The sequence below is a fragment of the Papio anubis genome, chromosome X, assembly GCF_008728515.1.
Source record: "Papio anubis isolate 15944 chromosome X, Panubis1.0, whole genome shotgun sequence".
Lineage (NCBI taxonomy): Eukaryota > Metazoa > Chordata > Mammalia > Primates > Cercopithecidae > Papio > Papio anubis.
This window is the reverse complement of record NC_044996.1, coordinates 109,752,557-109,764,109: the sequence shown is the minus strand read 5'-3', so window position 1 is coordinate 109,764,109 and position 11,553 is coordinate 109,752,557. Positions and strand designations below refer to the sequence as shown.

Here is an 11,553-nt window from a genome sequence, read left to right as displayed (position 1 = left end):
CAGAACTCTGAAAAGTAGCTTAGCTGTAACAAGCTCATAATGATTATTCACCCCACCTAATTAATGTAAAATGCAAGAGGTTGACACATACCCTCTTTATTCCCTACAAATTAAAAACAAATCTCTAATCTCATTTATTGATGGTTTACATCCTGTTGACAAAGTTAGCAGTTGCTGTGCCTACTAACCTGCATTCTTTTTGTAGCAAAAGCAAAGTTTCTACTTTATAATGTGTCTCTTTGTTATGGGAGAATTTGGATGCGTTCCACAGGAAGCCCTAATTGTTACAGGTAAATCTACACTTAGAAACTTTAGAGTGTTTCATAAGATAGAAAATTTCCATTTATTTCTAATAACATATAGTTTTTATGTTTTTTGTTTTTTGTTTTGAGACAGAGTTTCACTCTGTCACCCAGGCTGGAGTGCAGTGGCGCAAGCTCGACTCACTGCAAGCTCTGCCTCCCGGGTTCACACCATTCTCCTGCCTCAGCCTCCTGAGTAGCTGGGACTACAGGGGCTCGCCACCACGTCTGGCTAATTTCTTTGTATTTTTAGTAGAGACGGGGTTTCACCGTGTTAGCCAGGATGGTCTCCATCTCCTGACCTCGTGACCCGCCCGCCTCGGCCTCCCAAAATGCTGGAATTACAGGCGTGAGCCCCCGCGCCCGACCCTATTCACAATTTTTAAGAATGCTAAATTTTACTTCTGAATTGGCTTTTGTGATGAATAAACATTTGGTAGGTTGAGACTGCGTAGATATAAACATGCTAATTAATTAAAATATTTCTCAGAGTTTATAAAACCATATGATTGTTTCAGAGGGCCCCTGAGGTTTTTACAACAGTTGTTCTCATACCTGACTGACTACCACAAATAATGGGGGAGCATTTAAAAATTACCTGTGCTGGCCAGGCGTAGTGGCTCATGCCTGTAATCCCAGCACTTTGGGAGGCCGAGGCGGACGGATCATGAGGTCAAGAGATCGACATCATCCTGACCAAGATGGTGAAACCGCGTCTCTACTAAAAATGCAAAAATTAACTGGGCGTGGTGAGGCGCGCCTGTAGTCCCAGCTAGTCAGTAGGCTGAGGCGGGAGAATGGCTTGAACCCAGCAAGCGGAGGTTGCAGTGAGCCGAGATCCCCCACTGCACTCCAGTCTAATTTCTAATACTCGAAATTTTAAAAAACATAAGGAAATGATACAAGTTTTTTTGGTGCCACTTTGCCAGCTGGAGACCTCCTTGGCTGGTGATGCCCCTGCCCAGGGCCTCACTGGGCTCCAGGCTCACCACAGGAGGTACCCTGCCTGCTCAGCCTAACGGCCTGTGCTTTGCTTGCACTCCTGCCTGAATCCTGTGCTTGCGATGGGATCTGCCCAGCCTGTGGCTGGGCCAGAGTTGCTGCTACCTTCTTCTGTCTTGGGCGCCAGTGTCTGGACAAGGGGAACATGGTGGTGCCCGACAAACTTGGAAACACCAGCAACCTTGAAGGCCCAAAGTGGATGTTATTCCTGCTGTCCGCAGCTTGGCGGACGAGGGAGTGTTAACAGCTCTTTAAGCCCCATTGCCCCACTCCGGCCCACAGCTCCTGAGGTGGCCTGGCCCACTGCTGCTTCCCATTGTGTGGGGCGGTGGCCCTGCACCAGTGGAGGGTGAAGGGCTACAGTGTTACAGCGTTTTTTTGTACCCGCATTTGGCAGGTCCTAAGTTCCTGTCCTGTATCCAAGAAGAATGGGGTTAGGGTGACAACCAGGGGTTGAGCGGAGCAGAGAGTTTCATTGTGCGACAGAACAGTTTTCAGCGGAGAGGGGAACTGAGGGGGCAGCCCCCTACCTGAAGCTAGGTAGCTCCCCCATCAAGTGTGGCTGAGTCCAGGGCTTTTATAGACCCAGAATTGGGGTGGTGTGGTCCATAAGTAACACTGCAAAAGGCAACCTTCAATTGTTTAAACTGAATTTAAACCCTTATTCAGAAAGAACCAATGAGGAAAGAGGAGGCAAATAGGAATAGAAATTTTCACTCTGGGTCACAGGCTTCACCTGGTACCAGCAACCCAGTTTTCAGGCATCAAGCTGTTTTTGGTTTGAAGGTGGGGTTTCACTGGGGACCCGATTCTGTCTGCCTAAGATTCGTCTTTCACCTGCCTCTATCATAAAGATGTGTTCTGGGTTTTCCTAAGATAACGGTGGTTAGCTAAATCTTAGTCTCTCTGCAAATCCTGTGAAAAGTCATATAGATCAATAAAGATAACAAATATAACCACAAATAACCCACACGTTCATCCGAACAAGAAGGAGGAGAATACTACGTGTTTTATATTACCTGGAAGTACATAAACAAACAACAAATTCCAGCAGAGCTCATTTTAGAGCTCTTGAAATAAGCCTGATGAAGCAGGAGGAGGTTAAAGGGAAGGTAGACAGTTTTAGGTCTGAAGAGACTGAAAAAAAGAGAAGAGAGCAGGGAGCCTTAGAGAATAATAATTTAAAAAAATTGAAACAAGTTGAAAACAAAGCAGCATTGAGACATTTTCCCTCACCTATGAGAAAGACAAAAATTCAAAGTTTGATCACTCTCCTTTCTGTGATGCTATGAAACATTAAGTAGTATCCTATATTGCTAGTGGCAGAGCAAAGTTGTGCATTTTATGGAAGGAAATCTGGCAATATTTACCAAAACTGTCAATTGATCCAGCAATCATACTTCTGAAAACATACCCCATAAATACACCTGCATGTGCACAAATTGACAAGGTTTTAGCTAGATCAGTGATTCTCCACGGAGTGAGAAGGAGTCATCTTGCCTTCCTTCATGAGATATTTGGCAATGATTGGTGACATTTTGGTTGTCATAATCTGGGGAGAGGGTGTTACTGGCATGTACTGGGTAGCTGCCAAGGATGCTTCTGTATATCCTGCAATACACAGTGCGGGTCACCACAGCAAAGAATTACATGGTCCCATATATTGACAATTCTGAATTTGAGAAAATTTGATACAGATCAATCATTTTATTTATATGATAAACTATGTTAGTTTCTGTAATTCATATCTTCTGTTTTCCTTTTCAACTTTCGGAACATTTTTGCAGCTCTAGTCAGCATTTATGGTTTAGGTTTGTTTTTCTTTAATATCTATGTGATGGCAATGAATTTAGATGCTTACAAATATCTAGCGAGTTAAATATTTGAATTTTTACAAGATTTCAAGGAGAAAAACATGCCCAAGTGCCAAAGCAAAAGCAACTGCAATCATACTTTGGCTGTCCTTTACTTAGCTTTTCGTAAATCTGCCCTGAAAATCTAATTTAGAGCTTTGAAAGCAGCAAAATGTAATTACATTTTTATTAGATACACAAACTGTAATTATAGTTTTCTTCTGTGAATATTCTAAAATGTGCTTGTAGAGCGTTCTTTAACACAAATGCTGCCTAAAGTGACAACTGCTTGAGGCAAGGAGGTTATGAACCACCACTGTAACATTGTGAGAGCTGCAAGACTTATGCATGTGATCACTGTTCATGAAGCTCAAAATTTTTTCAAGTGTTTATTAAAAACAGCCAATCAACACATAAAACTTCAGAAAAGGGCCAGGCGCGGTGGCACTTTTGGAGGCCGAGGCTGGCAGATCATCTGAGGTCAGGAGTTCGAGACCAGCCTGGCCAACATGGTGAAACCCCATCTCTACAAAAGTACAAACGTTACCTGGGTATGACGGTGGGTGACTGTAATCCCAGCTACTCGGGAGGCTGAGGCGGAAGGATCACTCGAACCTGGGAGGAGGAGCTTGCGGTGAACCGAGATCGCACCACTGCAACCGTGCACTCCAGCATGGGCGAGAGAACAAGACTCGATCTAAAAAAAAAAAAAAAAAAAAAATCATGAAAGGACAAGCTTATGCAACAACTGTAGTGTGGTAACTATCACATAAAGTCTACATTTACTTCTCAATAACGTACATACATGTCATGTTTGAAAAAAAATTTAAGATTCTTTCTATTTCTCCCAAAATGGATTGTACAAATGCTTATTTTTAGGAGACAATTTTCCCCTTCCAGCTCCATATAAAAGTGATTTGAAATAGAGAAAACCTCTTTTTTTCTTTTCTTTTTTTTTTTTTTTGAGACAGGATCTCTGTCGCCTAGACTGGAGTGCAGTGGTGCAGTCTTGGCTCACTGCAATCTCTGCCTTCCAGGCTCAAGCAATTCTCCTGCCTCAGCCTCCTGAGTAGCTGGGATTACAGGCATGTGCCACCATGTCCGGCTAATTTTTGTATTTTTAGTGGGGACGGGGTTTCACCATGTTGGCCAGGCTGGTCTCGAACTCCTGAGCTCAAATGATCCACCCGCCTTGGCCTCCCAAAGTGCTAGGATTACAAGCATGAGCCACCTCTCCCGGCTGAGAAAAAGGTCCATTTTAAAAAGTCAAACATTCCCTCCTTTTCTTCCTTCTCCTCTTTCTCAATTTTTCCATTCCCCTGTAGCCTAACATCCTCATCATATACACTAATCTATACTCAGAGATGCAAATACCATATGTAGTTGAGATATGCATGTATTTCTACTTAATTATCAAAGCCTTTATGGGAATGGCAGTGTTCAAATAAAGCTTAAAAAATGAGAAACTAATTTTAGTTTTAGAATCTTTGAACCTTCTGTAGGGATCTTCTAGTATGGCTATAATACTTTTGATTATAAGAATATCCATTGGTAAAACATAAAGATGTAATTAGCAGTTGGGTAGAAGATATTGGGACAAATAGGAATTATGTGAATATATTTTATGTACTGTATGTATCCCCCTTGTGTGGCACTCAAATATATTGAATATGAGAACCTAAGTGAGAGGGACATAATCTGCTTTGAGAAAAATCATGATAAACTTATTTGTTTGTTTGTTTGGTTGGTTTTTTTTGTTTTTTGTGTTTTTTGAGACTGACCCTAGCTCTGTCACCCAGGCTGGTGTGCAGTGACACAATCTTGGCTCACTGCAACCTTCGCCTCCTGGGTTCAAGCGATTATACTGCCTCAGCCTCCCGAGTAACTGGGATTACAAGTGCCTGCCACAACCCCAAGCTAATTTTTGTATTTTTAGTAGATACGGGGTTTCACTGTGTTGGCCAGGCTGGTCTCGAACTCCTGACCTTGTGATCTGCCCACCTTAGCCTCCCAAAGTGCTGGGATTACAAACATGAGCCACCGCGCCCAGTCTCTACATTGTGTTTTAAAGCTGACCTGTGAGAGTCTTGATATTTTATTTGGAAAATTATATTCCCAAGTAAGAAATATGCTTTTTGTTATGTTCCTGATTTGGAGATAATCTAGACTAGTCTTTTTAAGTAAATGGATTCATAAGAGCTAAGTCAGACAATTATCTACTTGTTTGGTAAATCTTTTACAATAAATATAGCTGAAAGCTTTAGGAGCATGAACGCAGGTTTCTAAGATAAGTATTTAAATAAATATAGTCTCTAATAATATACATTTTAATTTCAAAGCTATAAGTCAACAGCTCTTAGTAATACTGTAACAAACCTTTTATTATTGAAGAAAAATTCTGTTCTTTTTTAGCAAATCCTTAGAAAAACACTCGACTTTATGAAATCAATATATATTTGGCCGAGTGCGGTGGCTCACGCCTGTAATCCCAGCACTTTGGGAGGCCGAGGCGGGTGGATCACGAGGTCAGGAGATTGAGACCATCCTGGTTAACATGGTGAAACCCCATCTCTACTAAAAAACACAAAAAAATTAGCTGGGCGTGGTGGCAGGTGCCTGTAGTAACAGCTACTCGGGAGGCTGAGGCAGGAGAATGGCATGAACCTGGGAGGCGGAGCTCGCAGTGAGCCAAGATTGCGCCACTACACTCCAGCCTGGGTGACAGAGGAAGACTCCCCCTGAAAAAAATAATAATCATAATAAATAAATATATATTTAATTTTAGTTGTATTTGAACAGGTATGTAAATATTTATTAATCTGTTTTGTTTTTTCTTCTTACAGTATATAATAGTTAGCACTGATTTGCCTTCTCAAAAACACCTCCCATTTTCAATTGTCTCTCTTTCTCTGATGATTTCCATGAACCCCTGAGACCTGTGGATTCCACCTCAGTTGAACTTTCTAGCTGTGGTGAAACTGATAAATATGGAATACACATTTTTGTTGCCATGACCAACATCTAAAAATAAGAACATAACATTTTTCTTATCATTTATATTTGAATGTTCATTTCTTTATTCATTCAGCAAATATTGAGGGCTTTCATTGAAATGAAAGGTCCAGTTCTTGTCCGCACAGAGTTTTTAATCGGGAGGAACCAATTGACAATAAACTGCCAATACCACAATAGTTTTAAAAGTTTCACTGTGCTAACTTCCACCTTGGAGAACTATAGGAGGCCATGAGAGCATAGGTCCTGGGAATCTGACTGCTAAGGATTCCAGAGGAAGAGACCAACACACGCAACTGAAGGGTGAGCAAAGTTTAGCTGAATGTAGAGAAGGAGAAAGCTTTTTCTGCTCACCAGAGCAGCCTGTGGAAATGGTTCATGGTAAAAACTAAGTGGGCCCATTTGAGGAAGAATTTATGTGGGTGGAGTGGAGGGAGTGGGAAGAGCTTGTCAATAAACAAAATGGGCAAAATAGGCAAGGGTGAGGCCATTCAAGATATGGTGAGGATTTGGGACTTATAATAATCAGAGACAACTCAATGTTTTATGAATGAAAGTCATGTTCTTTTTTAATGGTAAATTTATTGAAAGGGGATTAGAAAAGAAGTTAATGAAACTTCTGCAGTAGTTCAGGCCAAGTGATGGCTTGCCTAAGGGTGAGGGAAAGATGTAGATTAAGATCAAGAAATGTCTTGCTAGTGTAAATTGAAAGCTGTATGAAGTCATGAATGGCAACTAGAATCACTGAGCTTATCACTTCAGTGTTGAATACATACCCTTAACAAATATACATAATGTTTTAATCAATTTTCAGAAATCGCAGAGGGGTTTTTTGGTCTAAAATGAGAAAGATTGAAAGAATCACAGTGAAAAAATGTCACAAAACAATAATGATAAAGATCATTTGGATGTGGCAGTGAAGTGATGATATTGAACAAAAAGAGTATGTCATTCACTGAAAGTTTATCCTTGCATACTTACTATTCAACTTAATCTCAGGATCACAGGGCCTACAAGTCATGCAATGAAAGCTATGTTGACCAAGAATTCCTGTTACTTTGGTAAATTTCCTCAGGACAATGATAGAGTTGTAATTAACATATCAGAATATCAGTAATTTTTGAAAACAGAATGTTTAATAAAATATGGTAAATAATTAAAAACCATTAAATTATAAAAAATTATTTACAAAATTACTATACATTTTTACATGTAATAAATACATTTCATAGCAAACTCAAGAAAAGTGTCTCAATGATAAAGAAATGAATTTCAAAGTGTAATGAAAATTGTTTTCCATGTTCTTTCTCTAAATTACTGCAGTTTTCTCTGCTTTAATAAAACGTATATCCATTTGATTGACAGGAGAACATAATAAATACAAGAAATTAATGGAGTCACTGAAGACAAATTTTAACTATAATAAAGTTGGCAAGGTATTCAAGAAAAATAGAGGATGATACATAAACTACCAGAAGCTATTATCTTGAAACATCTAATTTTAAAAATGCCATCTGTGCACTCATTATTTTTATAAATGGCATGTTTTTGAAGGGGTATTTCATTTACATGTTTTTACTTCACTTTCATAAGATTATTTAATAGATCAACATTTTGATTAGCTTAAAATAACTTTATTTTACTCTTATATAACGGCAAGAACAGTAAGCAACAAAGTGAAAATAGAGGGAGGAAAACAAGTATACATCTAGCACTCTTCTTATCTGCTTTCTTTTAAACAAAATACCAGAGATTTTTTTTAAAAGTTACTTCCTGAAACATAAATATTTTATCTGAGCTTTCAGCAATTAGCATTCAGTTTCAGACAAATCTGAAATTTAGGTACTATATTTTTGCAACCATTTTTTTTTCTTTTTTGTAATTCTGAGAAAACCCACTGAAGGACATTGAGAGAATTATAAACATCAATTGTCAGTGACTGAACATGAAAAATGGGCCCTGTAGTATATTACTATCACATAATATCCAACTGGAGCTTCAAATTATCATAATAGTAATATCTAACACTTACAGAACACTCACTGAGAAACGGGGACTTCCTAAGGATTACACATTCATTTACACATTTAATCCTCAATAATATCCTATAAAATGAATACTATTATCATGTCAACATCACAGTTGAAAAAACTGAGTTTACAGTGAGGTAAAGTAATTTTAAGGTCCTACAGAGACTGAATGAAAGAACCCAAGCTGACTGGGCACGGTGGCTCACTCCTGTAATCCCAGCACTTTGGGAGGCCGAGGTGGGTGGATCACCTGAGGTCAGGAGTTTGAGACCAACATGGAGAAACCCTGTCTCAACTGAAAATACAAAATTAGCTAGGTGTGCTGGTGCATGCTTGTAATCCCAGCTACTCGGGAGGCTAAGGTAGGAGAATCGCTTGAACCAAGGAGGCGGAGGTTGTGGTGAGCCCAGATCGCGCCATTGCACTCCAGCCCGGGCAACAAGAGCGAAACTTCGTCTTAAAAAAAAGAAAGAACCCAAGTTTTCTGACTTCAAACTTTATATTCCAGGATATCAGGCCTGTCATATGGTATAAGGAGATACAATTAGCATCATGGTCTGAAAGTATGCAGTACATTACCTGTGAATAGGAATGTGGTGGCCCCTAGGGTCAGAGGTAAGATGAAGAGGAGCCAGTGGTGGAGACAGAGAAGGAACAGCCGGTGAGATAGTAAATTAATAAGGCTAGTCATGAAAATCAAGAGCGGAAAGTGCTTCAACTTGGTCAAGTGGTAAATGTTGCTGATGGGTTGAGTAAGCTTAGAATACAAATCTTGCTACTGTATCATGCCTACTGGACAAACTTGGCAGTCATGTCAAGGAAAGTCTTACTAGAGTGAGAACAGAAGCCTTGATGGAGTGAGTTGACTAGAGAAACCAAAGTGAGAAGAACAGAGCAAAGGGTCAAGGATAGAAGGCCGATGTGGAGTCACAGAAGGACCAATGACAGTTTCCCCAGTAACTATTTGTGGTGACAGATCAAAGCCAACATGAGAGTTTATATAAAACATGCAAACAAAATACGGCAAGATGACTGGCCTAGGGTGAAACGAGATCAGTATGACACATAAATCAACAAATCAGGCACAAAAAAGACAACAGGTTAATCAAAGAACAATGGCCTCTAGCTACAAAGCACTTGAAAAAGAAGAGCAATGAATCTGATGTGATCTTAAAAAATAAACTACTCCTATGGAGAAAGTCCCATAGAGAAAGTCACTGAACTAATTTCCAGAGAGGCACAAGGCATAGCTGGACCAGGAGTTACTTAGGAAGAAGAAATGCAAGTATAGAGAAAATTCTGACTAGAGAGAATGATTTGTAATGTTGTACAAGCAACAAGGCAAAACGGAATCTCAATATACAAAGAAAATAATATTTTAATAGGGAGATATTAACAGGTTTAAATAGTACAAAGGCATAAATAAAACATTTTGGAGAGATGTCCTTTGAACAGCTTAAACAGAGTCTGTGTTTTGTTAATTCCAGCATCTCTGGGACTGAGCATATCTGGCAGCAAAAGTGTACACTAGATTACTGTTGAATGATAAAGATATTAAAGTGATCAATCCTTGTTAACTCAGGGGTGTATAAGATGAGTGAGTGTGAAGAGAGAGCACAGGAGTCTTGATATTTGTATTTAACAAGGACTGATAGTTTTTTTGGACTGAGGGAAAGAAGATAATGGCAATAAATGGAGGCCGATGGGAAGAGAATGGTGGAGATTCTTATCTCCTCCTTATCAGGTTTATGTAGAGGAGTCTGTTTATTCACAAGAAGGAAAAAGTATGAAAGGAAAATAAAAAACCAGTTTCGATCTGCCTCCTCACTCTCCTCACTCATGATTTGCCAGAGGAAGAAAACCAACATAACTGACAGTGAATTTGGGTGAAGAGCTAGAAGAGGAGCAGACGAGCAGACTCTTTTCTTTCTTTCTCAAAGTCTTGAATCCAGGATTCACACTTTCGCTTCCTCCTGCACATGTAAGTTGTCTGTCCCTGCAGGAAATTTACAACTTGCCAGTTTGGGTGAATGCATTCAATATTTGTGAAAAATTTGCATTCAATAAGCTCATTTTGTCCAGAGGTCTAGGCCACTGTCCAATTCATCTTTAGAAATAATTAACATGACATTTTTATTTCCATCTGCCTTATTTCTATGTCTACTTCTCAGTTGATTTTAAATTCAGATGAAGTATGATTAATTATCACTCCTTAATCCCTGTCAGAGTCCAAGCCACAGAGTGCAAGGCTTCAATTTCCACCACAAGGGATTTAGGAGACAACGGGAAGTACAAAATGGCATGAACAACACAAGTCATTTGGGCACTCTTTAATGTGCTGAGTGAACTATAATTGAATTACATACAAAGGGAAAGCAGCTGGTTGCCTTTGCATATAGTAAAGAATAAAATTGTACTTGGGGTTGTGATTAGACTTGACCCTTCATAAAAACATAGGTGAGAAGCAGGGAGACTTAGCATAGAGTGCAGGCGAGTCAGTAACACCCTTGGAGTAAGGGCAAGGAAAGGAACCAAGTTATCATCAAATGCCTTTAAGACCAGAAAAGGGAGAGGACAGCTGAATCAATCAAATATTCAGGTACCATACAGACAGAAAAATGTTGAAGTCGAGAGAGAGTTGATAAAATCAACTTCTGCATGGCAGCGAAAACTTGAGAAGAACACAAAATAACATTTACGAATTGAAGTGTCTTTAGCCAAAAAATAGATGAGCTTGTTGAATTTGGTAGCACTAAGCAGAGAAACAAAGTATTTTGGTGGGAATGATGGGTGATAAGCCTGCAAGCCTTCCACTTAGTTATTTTCAACATTAGATATTATTCATGATAAAAGTTAATGAAACAGTAAAATTAAAGTCATTTCAAGAAGTATATTTTCAAGAAATACTTGAGAGATTGTTTTTCTAATATGCCTTTCAAATTTCTCAAAATAATATTGGCAGCTTTCATGTAGATCTTGGTCATCCAGGGGAAAGTGATTTTTTTTCAGGTAGTACCTTTAATCAAGTCCTAGTATAACATTTCTAATTCCTTTAGTTTAAAACCTGACAAGAGAGTCAAGTAGTAAAGTAGTGAGAACATATTAAAACGTTTCCCATATACAATATTTAATTATACCTTCCTTTGTACATAGAATCATTTTCGTTCAAGATGGACTTCAAATAGAAATAAATTTTGAACACAATCTTGGTTAAGTTTTTACATTAAAACTTAACCATTAAACTTTGATGACATGTAGCAAGATTACACAAAACAATCTTTTCACATCTGAATGAGACTGGACATTTCCAGTGTACCATCAATATCATTTGTTTGCTCTTTAACATTTTGTTTC

The 11,553-nt window shown here is 39.0% G+C and overlaps 1 long non-coding RNA gene across 1 annotated transcript in view; it reads right to left on the bottom strand.

Moving 5' to 3' along the window:
• Positions 1-3,818: 3,818 nt before the first annotated feature.
• LOC103880697 overlaps positions 3,819-11,553 on the bottom strand; it is a 101,015-nt gene continuing 93,280 nt past the window's right edge. Inside the window, exon 3 of the long non-coding RNA XR_641869.3 lies at positions 3,819-3,854. This is a non-coding gene — a long non-coding RNA (uncharacterized LOC103880697). The remainder of the gene's footprint in view (positions 3,855-11,553) is intronic.